Below are 19,394 nucleotides of genomic sequence, written 5' to 3'. Positions count from 1 at the left end.
GTGCCCGCCACCTCGCCCGGCTAGTTTTTTGTATTTTTTAGTAGAGAGGGGGTTTCACCATGTTAGCCAGGATGGTCTCGATCTCCTGACCTCGTGATCCGCCTGTCTCAGCCTCCCAAAGTGCTGGGATTACAGGCTTGAGCCACCGCGCCTGGCCTGACTGGCTGTTTTGATGAGGAGTTTAGGAAGGGTACTTGGCAATATTAAGTGCCACTATGGTGACTAAAACAAGCACTAGTCTCTCAAAGTCTATTCTGAGCTGTCCCACAAATTAGTTCTCTTTATAGTGGGTAAATCAGTTACTTACTTTATGCTAGTTTTCTTCAATGTAAAAACAAAGGAATTTACCTAATTTATCTTTTCCAGTCCTTAAATATCAATTCTAAATTTAAAATAGAAAGCTAAAAATTAATTTCTAAAGATTAATAAACTTGTGTTTGTTGAGATTTTACTCTTATCCATTTACATGTTAATGACTTAAACATATATGATCTCATTTAAATACAAGTAGGAAAACATAGAGGATCACCCTTTGTAAGTAGGTTTTTCTAACTTTCTTAGCAAATTAGGAAATGAAAGTTGTTCTGCAAACAACAATCTCACAGCTAATGGCATTTATCCACATTTCTGTGTGTTTATATATTCTTGTCTCGCTCCTTTTTGTTTATTTAACAATGTCAGTGACTGTTTTTTTTTTTTTTTTTTTTACATGTTCAATGTACAAATAATGACCTGTAGCATAATAAACATTTGTTGAACTGTTACAGATGAGGGAGAAAGGATGAGAATACTTAAGAATTTTTCTCATGACCACACAGATGGCTATGATACTTTATTCTCAGGATCTTAAGCCACTGTATTCTAGTTTTCTGGTTTTACAATGAATTACCATTATTTACTATGTTGAATTTTTAATCCACAAATAATACTATAAAAATTCTATCAAATATTCGGAACATTTTTGAGTCATAAAGCCATCTTACCATCTTCTTCCCTTTTGTGTGGAATTTTTGATCATGTGTGATTCTGATAAAGATTCAGAGATATTCTATTTACATAAACATGTTTATCAATGTATCTGAAGAAATACTAAGAACTGGAGATGCAGTTTAATAAGATCCAGTAATTCAATAATAATAATGCGTTGGCATTTATTGAACAGTTCTCTGTGCCAGCAACCATTCTGAGTGTTTTGCTTATTGTTCTCATTTAATAATATGAAATATTAATATATAACTATTAGTATAGATATGATGAAAATACAGTATGCTATATATGCAAATATGATAACAATATACAATAGTACTCTGAAGGTGATATCAAGATCCCAATATTACATATGAGAAACTGATTTCAGAGAGCTAAAGTGCATAATTAAAGTCAACAGTGGTGAGCAGCAGAACTAGAATTCAAACCCAGGCCCCAAATTTCTACTTAACTAAGTGTACCATGCTATCTGTATGGAGAGTTTTGTGAGAATTATTGCTCGTCAGATTTGCTTATTCTATTAAATCACAACAAGATAACTTAATAATTGTATAGTTAGATGTGGTACTTTGATTAAGGCACTTTTACAAAGGCAAATAATTTCAAGTGAAATTAAATTTGCACACTCAACTTTTTAAAAATACCTTATAAATGTGAAATTTGCTAAATTATAAATAGTTAACTTGAGAGAGAATTGTCATTTGTAAAATATTGGTCATACATTTTGTTAAAAGAAACAGTTTTTCTATTTTTTTCCAACTTGAAATCTCCCTTCAATTGATTGGTAAATCAATTAATTACCATTGAGAGACCTGAGGGCAGCAGGAAATTGGGTCCAAGTTAAAAAGAAAAAAGAGGCAATTTGTTTCAAGTCTAGAAGTTTAATGTTCAATTGAAGTTTAATCAGAAGTGACCCATTGTTTGAAAAGTAGAACATGAATGTCTTTTTAATTTCACTGTCATTAAATCAGGACTGGAGAAAATCGAGATAACTGATTATTCTCAAATGAACATTAAGGAAAGATTCTATCAGAAATCAACTAAAAGCATATTTTCTTTCTTTATATTTTAATTTACAAAGGAAATAGTCTGTTATATGTTGGAGGTTGGATAATTTGTGGAAGTGAAGCATAGTATATAGTCTTCAGAAACATTCATTGAGAGACAAACTTAAGCCATACATGTTTTATCCACTGGGGCTAAAATAGTGGCTTTCTTGAACAACTATTCATTCAGTTCAATGGAACTTTTGCTTTAGTGAATTGCAGAATTAATTTAGTGCCTTTATTGATTTCCAAATGAATAAATGAAAAGAATGATTAAAATAAATGGTTTTAGCTAAAGGAAAACATTGCCCTAAATTACAGATTTTCTAGAAATCATTCTTAGTCTTTGAAATTAAATCTATATGTACTCCCTAGAAATACATAGAAAAATGAAGACTTGCATTTAGCCGTTGGTAAGTAGTATTAGGAATAGAAATATATACATAATTTATCCAGGGACATCTGACTGTATTAATATGAAGTCATTCATATCTTGCCAAATGAAATACCATGATGTGGGCTACAGGAGAAGAGGGAAGGACACTTGGGGACAGATTTAACCATTCATTTCTAGAATGGTGTCTTTCTTATTTCTGCACAATTTTACATATTGGGCTAATATTTGACAAAAAGATTCTCAAAAAGCAATGAGTAATACAGTAAGTGATAAAATCTAGATAAACTACTGTTCCTGATTTCATTTCCCTGGGTGTTTTCACCCAGATTGTGAAACATGAGGTCATGACTATAAAGGTACTCTCTTCCTATTCTTAGCCAAAGGACTTTGAAGGGGTATAATATCTCTCTCAGGATTTGACGAATGTATTTGTTTCTTCTTAACCTGGTGTTTAGATTCTTTTGCCCTTAACTTTCAGACCTTTAAATCCCCCATTTGTTTCACAGTTGATTAAATACAGTCCTGAGAAAAGCACTGACTGTTTAACAGAAAGCTTTTCAAGAAGCTAACAGGCTCTGACCTCAAAGAAATGCTGTTGTTAAATTGACTTGAGGCTTTACCAGAGAGACCAGGTTTTATTAATACTAAGACTGCATTAAAGTTTGAAGTCCTTATGATTGAGACAATTTCTCCTTACCACCCCAAATCTGAGAATATCATTCCTTCTTTTCCTACCTTGCAATTTATTTGTATAAGTTCTGCATTCTCAATGATATACAACATGTAATTTTGTATCTTAATAATGTTATTCATTGTGTTACCATGATGTTAGGTGTAGCACCTCTATCCCAGGGATAGCCAGGATCCACCAGTTAGAGCTGAATCACTTATAACAAAATATGTTAGCAGAGTTGGTAAACAGCTGGGGCTCTGAGCCTTCGGAGTATGTTTCCCTCATCCCTAATGACTCCTCCTGGACCCTCCTCCAGGACATCAGATGATTGGGTGTTAAATAATTATAGAATCATCTATTGGTGTGTCTGATATGCAGGACATCTATCTCCCCAAAGAAAGGAGGCAAGCTGAAGAGAGAAGAGCCCTCAGTTAACCATTTAATGACTTGATGTTATGGTACTAACTCTTTTACTAAACAGTACAAATTCTATGTGAAAAGAAAGATATCTACTCTTTACTAGTTAATGAAATGATCCAAAATATTTTGGAAAGTTATAGTTTCCTATGTTCTGTCTTAAACATTGAAATATGATAAAGCAGTACATGGACTTAAAATTACTGAAGAATGGGTAAGCAAAGATTTTAAATTACAACATTATGCATAGTAGTGTATTTTATTCATGTATGAAATTTATATGAAATGAACATAAATTTTATTTTTCTCACCTGAGATGATTCTCAAAAATGTATTAATAAATGATATACTACATTGTAATTTAGCAGGAATAGAAATACATAATTGATCCAGGGACATCTGACTGTATTAAACATAAAGTCAATCATATGTTTCATTTGGCTGTTGTCTGTATTATAGACAATGTATTTTAAAATGGTTAAGAGCACAGATAATGCCCATGATTACTTCCTGGTTTTACGGCTTGGGCAAGATATTCAAACTCACTGTGCCTCAGTTTCTTCATCTATTAAATTGAGATAATAATAACATTTACTTCATGGGTTTTTTCTGAGTGTTAATTGAGCTACTATTACAATGTATTTTAGTATCATTTGCCATTATTCATAATACGTAAAATATTTTTTCAATTCATATTATAGAATACAAGGATTGACATAATCCCATATACATTAGGTTATATCCATCTATAGATATTCTCTTTACTTTGGGGAATGTCTGTAGATAAACGTATATCTTTTACACATCAGTGATTCTCAAGAGATATATAATATCCCACAATATACTACTCTCACAAAGTAGGTATGCCAGAATCTCTCTCTCTTTTTTTTTCCCAAGATGGAGTCTTGCTCTGTCACCCAGACTGGAGTGCAGTGGCACAATCTCAGCTCACTGCAACCTCCACCTCCTGGGTTCAAGCAATTCTCCTGCCTCAGCCTCCTGAGTAGCTTAGATTATAGGTGCACACCACCATACTTGGTTAATTTTTGAATTTTTAGTAGAGAGCAGGTTTCACCATGTTGGCCAGGCTGGTCTCAAACTCCTGAACTCATGATCCGCCTGCCTCGGCCTCCCAAAGTGCTGAGATTATAGATATGAGCCACCCCGCTTAGCTTGGCATGCCAAAATCTCTTAAACAATCTAGATATTTAGTATTTATTTTTGAAGGATACTTGTCTTGAAAATGTTTAGAAGCCGTAGCTTAAATTATAATACATATCTTATGATCAGATTATTTCTAATTGGTGATAGCATTGTGACATTCTACCAGGTAGTATTTAGCATATGTATTGAAAGCTCTATTAAGCCTCCTGCCTATGAGAAAATCTGTATTATCTTGACATTTTGCTGTGTAGCTATTGTATCTATAGAAAAGTGATTCAGGTTAGTGTTTTGTTTATGGTTTTGAAGTCATGAAACAGCCTACTAACCTTTTAAGGCTACTTATTATTGAAGGAGAATATTTGGAAATAGTGTTTTGAATATGAGTGTATATCTAAGACTCAGCTGATCAAGGTTGAAATTTCAGTTCTGACACAAGATATGCAACTATAAAAAAGTTAAATAAATTTGATGAAAATCATTTTCTTTTTAATTTCTAAAACTGGCATGACAAAAAGCCCTAAAAGATTCAATAAGTATTTCTTAGATATTAATTAACTCTTTAGGACAAATGAAATGAATCATAAAATAGAAATTCTGAGATTGACCTAGAATGCCAACTTCAAATTTACCAAGTAAGGAGGTTAGGACAAAACAAGTAAACAATAAAACAGCAATCTACTCTCAATTTATTTCATAAGAGAAAAAATATTTTAATATCAAAAGACAGCTGAAAACACAACTTCAGGAAAAAGGACGGCTCTTTAATTAGAATATATTTAGTTTTATGAAAAAATAACTTTCTGCATTATTATTATCATTCTCATTTTGTTATGCACTGAGCTACAGCACCACCCTATGCATTGGCATTTAATGACCACTGAATTAACTGAGAATAAATGAGTCCTATGCTTGCATTAAAATTCTACCAGTGAGTAGATGTAGTTCATTAGGCATATTTCTTCACGCTTCTAAGCCTGTTTCCTTCATCTGCATATTGGGAAAAATAATAAATACCTTTCTGAAAAAAAAAGTTTGATGAATAAACAGTTCTAGACATTATTTTTAAGAATTTTACATATATTATGTCCTGAAATCCTTATGATGATTTTGTGAGGGATAAAATTATTATATCCATTTTATAGATGAGAAAACTGAGGCACAGATAACTTAACCAACTTGCCATAAACCAAATATTCAATAAATATTGCTAAATCTTTAATAATATTTATTAGTATTGGCCGGGCATGGTGGCTCACATCTGTAATCCCAGCACCTTGGGAGGCCGAGGCAGGAGGCTCACTTGAAGTCAGGAGTCCAAGGCAAGCCTGACCATCATGGTGAAGCCTCATCTCTACTAAAAACACAAAAATAAGCCAGGCATGGTGGCACACACCAGCTACTCAGGAGACTGAGGCAGGAGAATCGCTTAAACCTGGGATGTGATGCCGTGGGTGCAGTGAGCCCAGATTACACCACAGCACTCCAGCCTGGGTGACAGAGGGAGATTCTGTCTCAAAAAATATATATATATATAAAATATATATGATTACATATAAGATTATGTTATATAATATATATTATATATCATAATGCAATATTACATATAATATATATTACACATATAATAATATAACATAATATATATTTATATATTACATATAATGTAATATATATTATTACCTTTTTTGGTATTGTTTATAGTCGTTTTAATAAAAGGGATATCATATATATCATAGATAAGTTTAATATATAAATGATATATGTTTTACATAACATAAATGTGTCTATATTTCATTACAAGCAATCATATTCAAAATATATAAACATTTAATATTTACATTTTAGAATTATTGTATATATTCAATACTTATGCATTTATTATATTTAATTATAAATATAATAAATATGAATATAAATAAATGTTTAAATAAATATAAGTAAATGTTAATAAGAAAAGTATTATTATCACTATTAAATCAGTAGTACTCACATTTAAAAAATCTACATATATTCACATTATTCTGAATATAAACATGAAGTTTCTAGAGCAGAGATCAGAGTCATTACTTACAGCAATAATTACATTGATTCCTTACATCTCATTTTTTTGCTCTTTCTAGAGTGAGGGAATAAGAGCCAGCTAGACAAGATTGCATGACATAGTACAATGCAGGAACTCTGAAAATATGAATCTGGGAGTGTATATATGACACAGGATTCCTTCAGGGTCACTTCATGAGCCGGAAATCTCTGCAGCTACCGTGACCTCTGTCTGGGGCCTGGGAACCCCTGGGCTTGCTCCACCTGCTCAACCCAGGAGGCTGCCCTCACTTGTGCCCACTTGGATCCCAGAACCTCTGCAATTCCATGTTCAGTTTGTGGGTTTCTGTACCCCCAATATTAGGATAACACAAGGACTGTTGCAGGGTTTGAGGGGGCCCTGCATCCGCAAGTTATTGCTGATGGCTTTAGCCCTTTCGTAGCTTCTGTTTTAAGGGATATTGTCTCCGGTTAGGGAGGGAAGTGGGATCCCTAAGGTGGGTCTGGACCAGTATGGTTGTTACAGTTCAGCCAGTTTTCCCTTGAATTGCCCAAACTTCTGGATTATGTCTGAGTCCACCACAGGGAGAAGAAGAGTCTGTCCTAGAGTCATGAGGATGGTGGTTCCCCTAGGAACTAAAATTTATCTGCCTAGCAGAGGAGTTGGACTTTCAGGCATGATTAAAAAGACATGAGTAAACAAGAGGCCTTCCCAACTACAATAAGGGGTTGGGAAAAATACTGGGTTAAAGGCTTTCCTGAGACGTCCCTCACGGTCATGCTAAGGAAGGATGGGAGACCTGGATTGGAGAAGAGAACAGAAATAGTTGCTCTGGAGGAAGTCCACGTTCCTTCTTTTGACCTCCAGAATCACCTGGGACTCCTGGAGGGTAATGGTGGTCTGAACAATTGGACCTGGGAAAGGAGCACTGGGACCCATTCAGTTCTGCTAGACCATTTGGGAGACTGGCTCTGGACCCAGTGACCCGTGTCTCGGGGACAGTCCACCCTCCAGTTGTCCCCATCACGGATTGGACAGGGTCAAGGAGGCTTCCTCATGCTGCCTGGGCAGTCCTTCCTAAAGTGCCTTGGCTTGCCACATTTGTAGCAGTTACCAGGTGCATCTCAGGGATTCTGGGGTTTGTAAGCCTGCCGGGCAGCCATTAGAGCCTCTGTCTTTTTCTTGCATCTATTTTCCCTCTCTTGGGTCTCCTCCTAACCCTATTCTAAAAGACTAATGTGGCCACTTTCAGAGCACTATCTGGTCCTGTGGCCTGTTTCTGTAGCTTCCTCCTGATATCAGGGGCCACCTGGGTAATAAACTTGTTCTTTAGGATTAAGTGTCCTTCACCTGAATCAGGAGCTAGAGAAACTGCTTTACCAAGGCCTCTCTCAGCCCTTCCAGGAAGGCAGTGGGATTCTCATCTGATCTCTGGTCATGGATAGTTTGGAGTAATTGAGGGCCTCAGTTCTAGTCTTATGTAAGCCCTCCACTATGCACACCTGAAAGTGCTTCCTCTTTCATTCTCCCATTTCATCATCGGGGTCCCATGTAGGGTCCTCCAACGGTACTGCTGTTCTTCCAATTGGATAAGGCTCATCCCCTCCTTGGCAATACATGAGATGAAAAACTCATCCCCAAACTTCTCTGCTGCTTGCAGGCTAGCCTCCTTCTCACCACTAGTCAGGGTTTGATTCAAAAGTTACATTGTCCTTCCAGGAAAGTTCAAATACTTGGGTTAAATTCTGGAAAGCCTGTATATACCTGTTAGGGTTGTCTGAAAACTTGCCAAGAACCCCCTTAATTTGGCTTAAGTCCTGTAGAGAAAAGGAGACCTGGACTTTTAATGGAGTCACATTCACAAAGCATCTCTTGTAGAGGCAGGAGTGAGGTCAGAACCTGCCTGAAATGAAGATTTCTAGGATCAAACTTGAGAGAGAACCTGGATAGAGAGAAAGGGGTGGACCAGGAAGAGGAGGACCAACGGGAACTGATTCCCCTGCTGGAAACATGCATCTCTGAGGTTTGCTTCATATTTCCTTGGGATTGCACTTTGCAGCTTATAACCTGACCAAACCCTTGTGCAAAGGAATATAAAGCATTTTTTTTCCTCCAGAGTCTGAGAGTCAAAGGAGTTCCAGTGATTCAGGATGCACTCAAAGAATGCAGGCTGAAGATGGTTGGTTACTCATCTGGAAAAAGAGGGGAGAAAAGGAGTCCCTTAGCCTCCTTCCTACTTTTGGAGTGACACAGGATGGAGGGAGATAGAGAAAAGGTGTCCCTTGTCTCCTCTTTTTTCCCTGTATTATCAGAGTCCCAGTGTCCTTAGAGGTGCCATCCAGGAATGGGAGGGCCACTTCCACCCATGAAGCAGGAAAGCCTCGTAAGTAGAGTTAGTCACACTTACCTACACTATGCCCTGGCTTCCCGCTCTCCATAACCTTTGGGTCCCCTATACCTCATCTATACCATGGATGTGCGTGAGTTCTCCACAGGAAGTCGACAGGGATAGTCATGCTCACCTGTGTTGTGCCCTAGCTTTCTGCTGATGACTGCCTCTTGGTCCCTCAGATCTAATTTTCTTCTATGGCTTCAAACTGAACCTTTGAATAGAATTTGGGACAAAAACGTGCCCCAGGAGGGTGTATGAACCCATTAAATTAGTCCCAGGTGGCCCTTGCTAAATTGCAGCCAATAACTGGTGGAGTATCTCCTCCATTGCTTCCCTATCACAAGCAGCATGCTAAGGTCAATCTGCAGACAAAAAAAAAGAAAGAAAGAAAAAAGAAAAGAGAAACAGAATCCCAGGCATTGGGGATCTGGACTAACAAGATTGCCTCCCAAAATGAAAAAATCCATTGTATAGAAAAACAACTTCTAGTATTTGCAGGACTATGTTGATTCCTAACGTGGTGGGGAAAGAAAAACAAAAAAACAAAAAGCAAAAAAAAAACACTTAAATGCAGAGGAGAGAAGGTGCCTGGGGTAAATAGCCTCTTGCCCTATGCGAATAGGTTTTTTTCAACAGGGGAAAGATAACTCTCAATCGTCATATTCTCCTTGCCTCTAAGAATAGACAGAAACCACATTGTTCTGAATTACGCTTCTGATGTCTGAGCCAAGTGCACATTCTACCCCATTATATTGTCTCTGTGATTTGCAACAACACCCTTAACATTGCATATAAAAACACATAGGAGCTGTAACAGCCATAAAAGAAAGAAAGAACATGTGATAGGAAAGACTGGAGGTCCTAGTGCTGACACCCTAATGGACTGTTTGGGGACTGGAGCCAGTCCAGGAATCTTCAAGTAATGCCAACGTGTAGCTTTGGCCAGATACCTTCAATTGCCTCAGGACCTTATTCTGACCCCACGGTGATGGCTAGACCTCCCTGAAGCCAAACTGGATTGGAACAAAGCCAAATGCCCAATCCCCCAAGGGGTGATGGCGGATGGAAAAAGTCCTCCCCAGCAAGTCTGTCCTCTGAATCTTGAAAACTGGCAGGCACGCTACTCACTCTTAACTGGCCCACAGGGGCCAGAATTTTCATCTCTTTTTAGGGGGGAAAAAAAAAAAAAGGCAAGAAGCCTTGGAATTAAAGTCATAGCACTTACCCTTCCGCCAATCCCAGATAAGCCCCCAGAAATGACAAAGGATTTTTTTGATGCCACTTAGCCAGCTGGACATCTCTGTGGCTACTGCAGCCTCTACCCAGGACCTAACTTGGGCCCACCAGGCTCACTTCACCCACTCGACCTAGCAGGCTGCACTCAGCTCATGCTCGCTTGAATCCCGCCCCTGCCATGGCTCCACCCTTAGCAAGCAGCTGAGCCAGGTGTGCTGCAACCAGCATCCACGTTGGACACCAGCGCCAAGATGAGGGAATGCAACGGTACCTGAAAACTAAGAGATGCCACCAATCGCAGAGTCCCAAGGGGTGTTACAGCTATAGCTCAGGGAGTCCCGAGGCCTTGGCCCCCAGAAGTTTAGCTGCTCTTTCTCCCATAGTCCACTGAGTGGAAGCATATTACAAGTCCATTTATTCCTGCCACTCGCAGATCGGCAGGCAGAAGGGAGTGACACTCAGTGGCTCTTTCACTCCCGCAGTTCGGCGAGCAGGAGGGGGTGTGTTACCACTCTCTTGTTCCTGCTGCCTGCAGCTCAGCCAACAGGGGCACGTCACAACTCTCTTGTTCTTACCACCTGGAACGAGAAGTCTTATAGTTTTCGTGCCTTACAGTCTTCATGCTTGCAGTTTGGTGGGTTTCAGGTTGTCCTGTGACCAAGAGAAATGAGATGTGCGGACACAGGATAGCAAATAAGGAAGAATAGAAGTTTATTGAGTGAAAGAAGGAAAGCGCTCAGTTGCAAAAGGGCACCTGAAGTGGGTAGCCCTCAGCTGCAAGAGGGGACCCAAAGCGCGTAAGTCTGTGAGACTGAGTCTAGGGTTTTTGTAGGTTTGGAATGACGTGGCTCTGACCCGAGGTATTTTTGGAAAAAGCAACATTCAATTAGTTAGAAAACATTATTCGGAAAGGACCAGTCAGGAAAGAGTGGGCAAACAGGAATGGAAGCTCTCACTCTGTCACGGATTCTACCTAAAACCGGCAGCTCGGTTTTCAGGCTTTAAACTGTCTTTGGCTTGAAGGTCAAGTTTCACTGGGGACCTGTTTATCTAGGAATTTGTCTGTCTCCTGCGCTATCATACATATGTCACCATCACCCACTCCCCCTCCTAAGAAAGGGAGAGAAAGTTAATTTTCGTAAAGGTAACAAATTCTCCTTAGGAATAAAGGGAAAGATCTGGGAGTCCTCCCCTTTGCAATGTAGTGTTACCTATGTTAGGCATTGTTATGAATGTAGTATTTCCATGGTTCTGGGTTTTATACCCCTTTGAAGTGTAAACACATACGTGATTCTCTAGGTGTCTCCATCTATTCAGCCATTATTTAATTTCCAAGGCTTGGCCTCTAAATACAGTTTCCGGTAAAATTGCCTCAGAAAATTCTCCATGCAGAAATACGGTTGGCCATACGTTTCTGCAAGTTCTGCATCCACAGATTCAATCAAGATTGGATCTAAAATACTTTTAAAAAGACAATAGAACAATACTACAATAAGAAAAATACTATAAATATGTACCTACTATTTACATACTATTTACAATGTATTAGATATTATAAGTAATCTAGAGATGACGCAAATATACTAGAGTATGTGTGACTATAGGCAAATACACCATTTAATGTAAGGGAGTTCAACATCTGTGAGTTTTGGTACCCACAAGAATTCCAGAACAAATTTCCCAAGCATATCAAAGGACAACGGTACCTAAGTAGACACTGCCTTGCAGTACAGTACATATAGGCACTCAGTAAATTACAGCTACAGAAATTGCTACTATTGAACTCATAGTACGCCCAGATTTGGTGGGTTCTTGATCTCACTGACTTCAACAATGAAGCCGCGGACCCTCGCGGTGAGTGTTACAGTTCTTAAAGATGATGTGTCCAGAGTTTGTTCCTTCTGATGTTCAGACGTGTTCGGAGTTTCTTCCTTCTAGTGGGTTCGTGGTCTTGCTGGTTTCAAGAGTGAAGTTGCAGACCTCTGCAGTGAGTGTTACAGCTTTTAAGGTGGCACATCTGGAGTTGTTCCTTCCTCCCGTCCAGAGTTGTTCATTCCTCTCAATGGGTTCGTAGCCTTGCAGGCCTCAAGAGTGAACCTGCAGACCTTCGTGGTGTTACAGCTCACAAAAGCAGTGCAGACCCATGAGTGAGCAGCAGCAAGCTCTATTGCAAAGAGCAAAAGAACAAAGCTTCCACACTGGGGAAAAGGACCCGACGGCGTTGTCACTTTTGGCTCTGCAGCGTGCTTTTATTCCCTTATCCAACCCCACCCACATCTTACTGATTGGTCCATTTTAAAGAGAGCTGATTGGTCCGTCTTACAGAGAGCTGATTGGTCTGTTTCAACAGGGTGCTGATTGGTGCATTTACAAACCTTTAGCTAGACACAGAGTGCTGATTGATGCATTTACAATCCTTTAGCTACAGGCAGAGTACTAGACAGAAAAGGATCTCCAAGTCCCCACCAGATTAGCTAGATACAGAGTGCTGATTGGTGCATCCACCAACCTCGAGCTAGACACAGAGTGCTGATTGGTGCATTTATAATCCTTCGGCTAGACATAAAAGTTCTCCAAGTCCCCACCCCACTCAAGAGCCCAGCTGGCTTCACCTAGTGGATCTCACACCAGGGCCACGGCCACCAGTCCCCTACCGCAGGCTCACACTCCTAAGCCCTTGGGTGGTGATGGGACTGGGCGCCGAGGAGCAGGGGGTGGTGCCTATCCGGGAGGCTCAGGCTGCATGGGAGCCCACTGCGGGGAGGGGGTGCTCGGGCATGGCAGGCTGCAGTTCCCAAGCCCTGCCCCATGGGGAGGTGGCTGAGGCCCAGCGAGAATTCGAGCCTGGCAAGGCGTGCGGCAGTGCTGGGGGACCTGGCACACCCTCTGCAGCTGCTGGCCTGGGTGCTAAGCCCCTCACTGCCTGGGGGCAGCGGGGCCATCCAACCACTCCAAGTGCAGGGCCCACCAAGCCCGTACCTACCTGGAACTCGTGCTGGCCCGTGAGCGCCTGGCGCAGCCCTGGTTCCTGCGGGCACCTCTTCCTCAAGCAGAGAGCCAGCTCCATCCTCAGTCAGCCCAGAGAGAGGCTCCCACAGTGCAGTGGTGGGCTGGAGGGCTCCTCAAGCACTGCCAGAGTGGACACTGAGGCTGAGGAGGTGCCAAGAACAAGGGCTACTAGCACATTGTCACTTCTCAATCCTCCCTCTAAACAACACACCCCAGCTGCTGTTGGTAATTTGGTGGATGACTGCTCTAGCTACTTCCTGCTGGATAGGGGTGATGAAGGGGTCCTGCAGTTGTAATCGTTTTCTAGATAATAGCTTCTTGACTTTTTTCAGTTTCCTATTATTGCTCCCACATACCAAAATTTTAAGGACTTATTTTCATTTGCAATGCCAGAAGAATTAAAGGATAACAATATTGTGTATGAATACATTTATTTTATAAATTATTGAAATGTTCTGATATGTATTAATTAACACATCAAATTAATGATATATTTTTCTTTAGAACGGCACATATCCTTTACCTCCCTTTAGCTACTAAGAAAGACTTCATTGATTTCATTAACAAAAAGGGGTTTATATTTAGTACTCATCTAGTTAAGCCTTGGAAAGTGTAGAGAAACCAGAAAGGGAAGTCAAAGAATTCTATGGCTCTATTCATTCAACAAGCTCTATAAAACAGCTCAACAATCACTTAATTGATATATGTGATAAATTTTATTATGAATTTTAAAATCTTAAAACAAACTCTAGTGTATTCAGTTTCGTTTCACAGGCTCGGATGCTTCTTATTTTTGTTTTTCAATTTCTGTAGTGTTCTCTGTATTATCTGGAACTGTCAAGCAGCAGTAGATTGATGAGGAAGATGTGAATTCCAGTCCAGATTCTGCCACTTACTAGCAGAATCTGGTCAGATAAAGCCTCTGAATTTCAGTCTTCTCATCCCTAAAGTGAGGGTGATTAACAACAGTTTACTAATCTTAAATAGTTGTGACTATACCTGTATCCCATATCTCATGTTCCCCATAAATATGGGCATACACTATATATGAATAAAAATTAAAAATTAAGAAACAGTGTATGTTAAACCATCACATAAAACCTTAAAACACTGAGTAAATTTTAAGAAATTATGGAATTAAGAAGACAGCAGAAAGATTTTAGTAATCTTAAACAGATGAGTAGGAGAGAAGATAAAAATTACCAATACCTGGAATAAAAGAGAAGACATAACCTAGATACCATTAAAAAGGTAATAAGAAGATGATGTGAACAATTTAAAAACAATATATTGGACAATTTAGATGAAATAGACAAATTATTTGAAAAGCAGAACTTAATTAAAACTGACCTAAAAAGAAGGCAAGACGGATCTCTTTAAGATAATAGAAATGTCCCATAGAAAGGTTGTTTTGCTTTGAGGTATAATTTATACATTAAAAAATGCCCAAATCTTAAGTTTTAAGTTAGATATCTTTTGACAATTGTATATGAATGTAAACACCATCCAAATCTAGAAAAACAAATTTATTTGTAACTAACCCGTAACTATTTAGTTAATACAGCTTTTATTTGCACCTTACCTCAAGGTTCTTTTATACATGTAAAATACTTCCATTTTATAGTTAGTCCTGAATAGAGGAGAAGGAAGGCAAATGTCTGAACTGGAATTAAAATCTTAAGGTCTGCTCTTAGATACACTCTTCCAAGCTTTAGTTTAGAAATCTTATTGAAGGCATGGGGATTATAGTGTATTAATTGGTGGATCCTAAAGTGATCCTAGAACTTGTGAATATGAACTTATATTGAAAAAGGATATGTGCAAATAAAATGAAATTAGGGATCTTGAGATAAGTGGGTGGGCTCAGAATCCTATGACAAGTGTCTGTCTAACAGAGAGAAGAGATGACACATGGAGGAGGAGGTCATGTGAAGCACAAAGCAGAAATAAGAGCTACGCAGCTACAACTAAAGAATATTTACAGCCACCAGAATCTGGAAGAGTCAAAGAAGGAATCTCCCATAAAACCTCAGGGAATGAATAGAGGGGTGCAGATATCAATATAGACAGCAAAACAAAAATGCTCCTGAGTTCTCAGACATCTTTCTAGCTCATAGCTGATGGTTTGTTTTCGTGTTTTGGGTTTTTTGTTTGTTTGTTTGTCTGTTTATGAGGCATAAACTGAAGGGTATTTAGGCTTCAGAAAACTCTCTTCGGGTGTAAATGAAAAAAAAAAAACACAAAGAATATTACTATTTTTTTCTTTCCTGATATGAAATCATGCTGCATTGGTTACTTACACAGTGTTACCTGCAAACAAGTTGTTTGCCTCTTTCTCTTCTTTTGCTAGAAGTAAACAAACAAGAACAAAACCGAATTCTCAAGAAAGTTAAAGGGAGAGGATGTAAAAAGAGATCTCTCTGTGACTCATATGTAGAGTTAATAATAAACACTTTACAGTTAGTGCTATGAGATCTTAGAATTTGCGGGGCTGATAAATAGGATCTTGTATGTGATCACAGTCTTTTTTTTAAGTCAACTTATTAATACAACCAACCTTTCCAGAGTTCCTCCTCATTTTCCTGATCTTTATGCCAGACATTCCTAAATGGATTCTTCTTTTTAGAATGACAGCACAGATTTGGAAGCATTAACAAACACTAATCACTTATTTTACTGCATGGGATGTTTAGTATTTATTAAGAAAGTTTAATAGCTTGGCCATATGTATTCACTCAATTATTTACCTTCAAAATATTAATTAAAGGCATTCATTATAAGATGACTTCATTTGTGAAATACACTGCTAAGTGAACCTTTTATTATTTCTTTGTAGTTGTCCTTTAGCTTTCCCAGCCTCCTGATCTGACTAGAAAGTGCGATGTAACAAAAAATTACATAAACGTAAATTACTTAGCTAATAATACATGGTATGTATAATAGATAGGATAAGCACACATTCAGTGATTAAGGGTAAATAGATCAGAGATTAGCTTGAAGAAAGCCTAAAATATGAATACTGCCCCCAGTGGATGTACTTTATTGGCATATAAGAACTTTAAGACTGAAAACATATCTGGATAATTGAAATGATTCACATTTTTAAGATTTGCATTACAATTAATTACCCCCACCTCAAAAGTACTTTTCAAGAAATAACAAAATGTTTAAGAATTCCAGACACATATATGTATACACTGACACACAGAGTTGATTTCCAACATCGAGTTTCTAACAACTGTTTTGTGACATTGTAGAATTAATCACTTGATTTTTTTCATGTTTTACTTCGTATATTTGGGTAGAATTAACATTTCTAATATCTCTTCCAAGTCTAAGATAAGGATACTAAATCAATAGCGATAGAAGTACAGAAGTGCCTCGAATATTTTGAATAAAGCTAATGCTATAAACTTTCCTAGGACCTGAAAAGTGTAATATGAAACCGATTGTATCCAGAAAACAATGTGCTAATATTGTTCCACATTTGACCCTTCGATGGTTACACTTCTGTTTAACTCCACATTACCTCAGATCTATATTACTTTGAATAGTGATGAGAATGTCATGTTTCAAAACTTATGGGTGTTATTATCTTTTTCCTCAGTTCAGCATATTATGAATGTCAGTGCCATTCAAAGTTTGCTTGCAATGTTTTAATTTCATATATTAAGTTAAATTTAAGTGTTGATGTGTATGCCTTCTGATTGCAGAAAAGAGAATATCGCAATGCGAGAGATGCACATGGGACTTTTAAGATTTAATTTTATTTAGTCTAAGCAAGGAGTTTTTGATGATATCATTTAAACTGTGCATAATGTTTTTGCTGCATATGGAGAGTAGATGAACGCTTGCAGGAAATTGGAACAAAAGGTGGGGAAATGATCTTTGTTAACATAAACACACAGAATCTTGGGATGTTAATAACTTTGTTCATAGAGAGGTTTCATGATGCAGAAATGAAAATGTGGGCTGTAGACTCGAATAAACCTGAGTTTGAACCCTAGGTCTACCATTTATTCATGGTATGACCTTGGGTTAGCACTGGAACTCATTGGTTCTCATTTGTAAAAAGGGAGTAATAATAGTTTCTGCTTGATAGGTATGTCTGTTGATTAAACTAGGTGACATATGGAGAGTACTTATCCCGGTGCTGATACATGGAAAGCACTATAGTAATTCTAATCATCCCAGACCATGCATCTTTGAGTGCCAACTAAAGAGAAGGCATTGATTTTATTCAGTTTAATAGCTACTAACCCTATGTGACAAAATGTTTTAAACTATTGTTTCTGAAAAACATGCAAAAGGGTTCATTTTGGTGTGGTTGTGAGTTGAAGTTTAGTTAACTCACTGTAGTCTAGAACTGAATTAAACATGACCCTGGAATCTTTTCTTCTTCTCCATGTATGTGCTAACACTGAATTTCACCTTATTTACATCCCACCCTCATTTCAATGTCTTTGTTTCTATTGGTTCATCTACTTACAATGGTTTTTCTGGGTAACTTTATTGAACTTTGAATTCCTTTTCCTGAAGACTATGACCCATTAATTTATCCCACTTTTTTTTTTTTTTTTTTTTTGTATTTTTAAAATCTTTTCTCTTCTGGGTACTTTCTCTAGCATTAAAAATATGTCCACGTTGGCTGGGCGCAGTAGCTCAGCCTGTAATCCCAGAACTTTGGGAGGCTGAGGCAGGAGGATCACGAGGTCAGGAGATCGAGACCATCCTGGCTAATACAGTGAAACACTGTCTCTAATAAAAATACAAAAAAAATAGCCAGGTGTTGTAGCGGGTGCCTGTAGTCCCAGCTACTCGGGAGGCTGAGGCAGGAGAATGGCGTGAACCCGGGAGGCGGACCTTGCAGTGAGCCGAGATCGCGCCACTGCACTCCAGCCTGGGCAGCAGAGCCAGAATGTGTCTCAAAAAAAAAAAAAAAAAAAAAAAAAAAAAATTCCATGTCATCTTAAACACAGTGAATACACTTTTTGTTGATTCTTTAACTTTCTTTAGCTAGTAATCTATTTTTTAACTTTTCAAGATAATCTTAATTTATAGAAAGAATAATGTAGCTCATAGTTAATGTCTCACTTCTCATATTTACTCCTCACCTGATTTTATTCTGTATTCTGTTCTTGCAACTCCAGAGAATCTTCTCTGACAAAAGAAACCAGGGATCTCTGAAATGCCCCCTCTAAGGGATAATTTTCATCTTAATTTTATTGTATTTCCTTGCTTTCTTTTCTATATTGATTATTTCTTCCCATTCTCTACTTTTTGATGCCCATGGAATAACAGTTACATGCTTCTCCATACACTTTTCTGATAATTCCATCTATAACATCTTAATGAGTTTTGCTTTTATGTTCCCACCTCTTAAGTATTGGTGACACTCAGATATCTTACCACTCAGAGATCTGTTCTACACTCAGTATACTTCTAAGTCTACATGTGTTTCACATTACATTTTAACTACCATGTATGTTTCTCAAATTATTGTTATATCTCCAGTTCAGAATTTGGTCTTGAACTTCAGACCAATATAGTCACACACCATCTAGATGATTTTTTTGAATGTCCCACAAACATCTCACCTCAAGTATTTAAGATTTTCTGCCCTAAGCTCTCACATTTCTATAATTTCTAAATTAATTAAATATCAATCTATTTATTCTATCAAACAAGAATGGAACATAACAAGTTGATGTGTCTGAAGAGTCTCCTAGATGAACAGAAATGACCAACTGTAAACAGAGATCAGGATAAGAGATAGTGGTGGGGTGCTATGGATCTGAAGTTGGTAGGTGAAGCTAGAAAAGCAGGTAAATCTACCTACAGAGCCCGTGAAAATGAGACAGTTGAGAGTAGAACGCCTAGAAACAACATGAAGTTCCAAAAAATAAAATAAAATCAAGTTACAGGTAGAGAGTAATATATAAATTAAACACGAGGAAAGTCAAACCATGGAGTTCAGACAAAAGAGTTGAAAGATAAAGTGTGCTAGATATTGTTAAAAGTTACACAAATGA

General features: G+C 38.1%; 1 protein-coding gene across 2 annotated transcripts in view; it reads left to right on the top strand.

The window, feature by feature from the left end:
• Positions 1-19,394, top strand: part of NAALADL2 (N-acetylated alpha-linked acidic dipeptidase like 2) — a 962,079-nt gene that overhangs the window by 759,588 nt on the left and 183,097 nt on the right. The window lies entirely within an intron of this gene.

This window comes from Chlorocebus sabaeus, chromosome 15 (genome assembly GCF_047675955.1).
Source record: "Chlorocebus sabaeus isolate Y175 chromosome 15, mChlSab1.0.hap1, whole genome shotgun sequence".
Classification (NCBI taxonomy): domain Eukaryota; kingdom Metazoa; phylum Chordata; class Mammalia; order Primates; family Cercopithecidae; genus Chlorocebus; species Chlorocebus sabaeus.
This window is presented reverse-complemented; position numbering and strand designations above follow the sequence as displayed.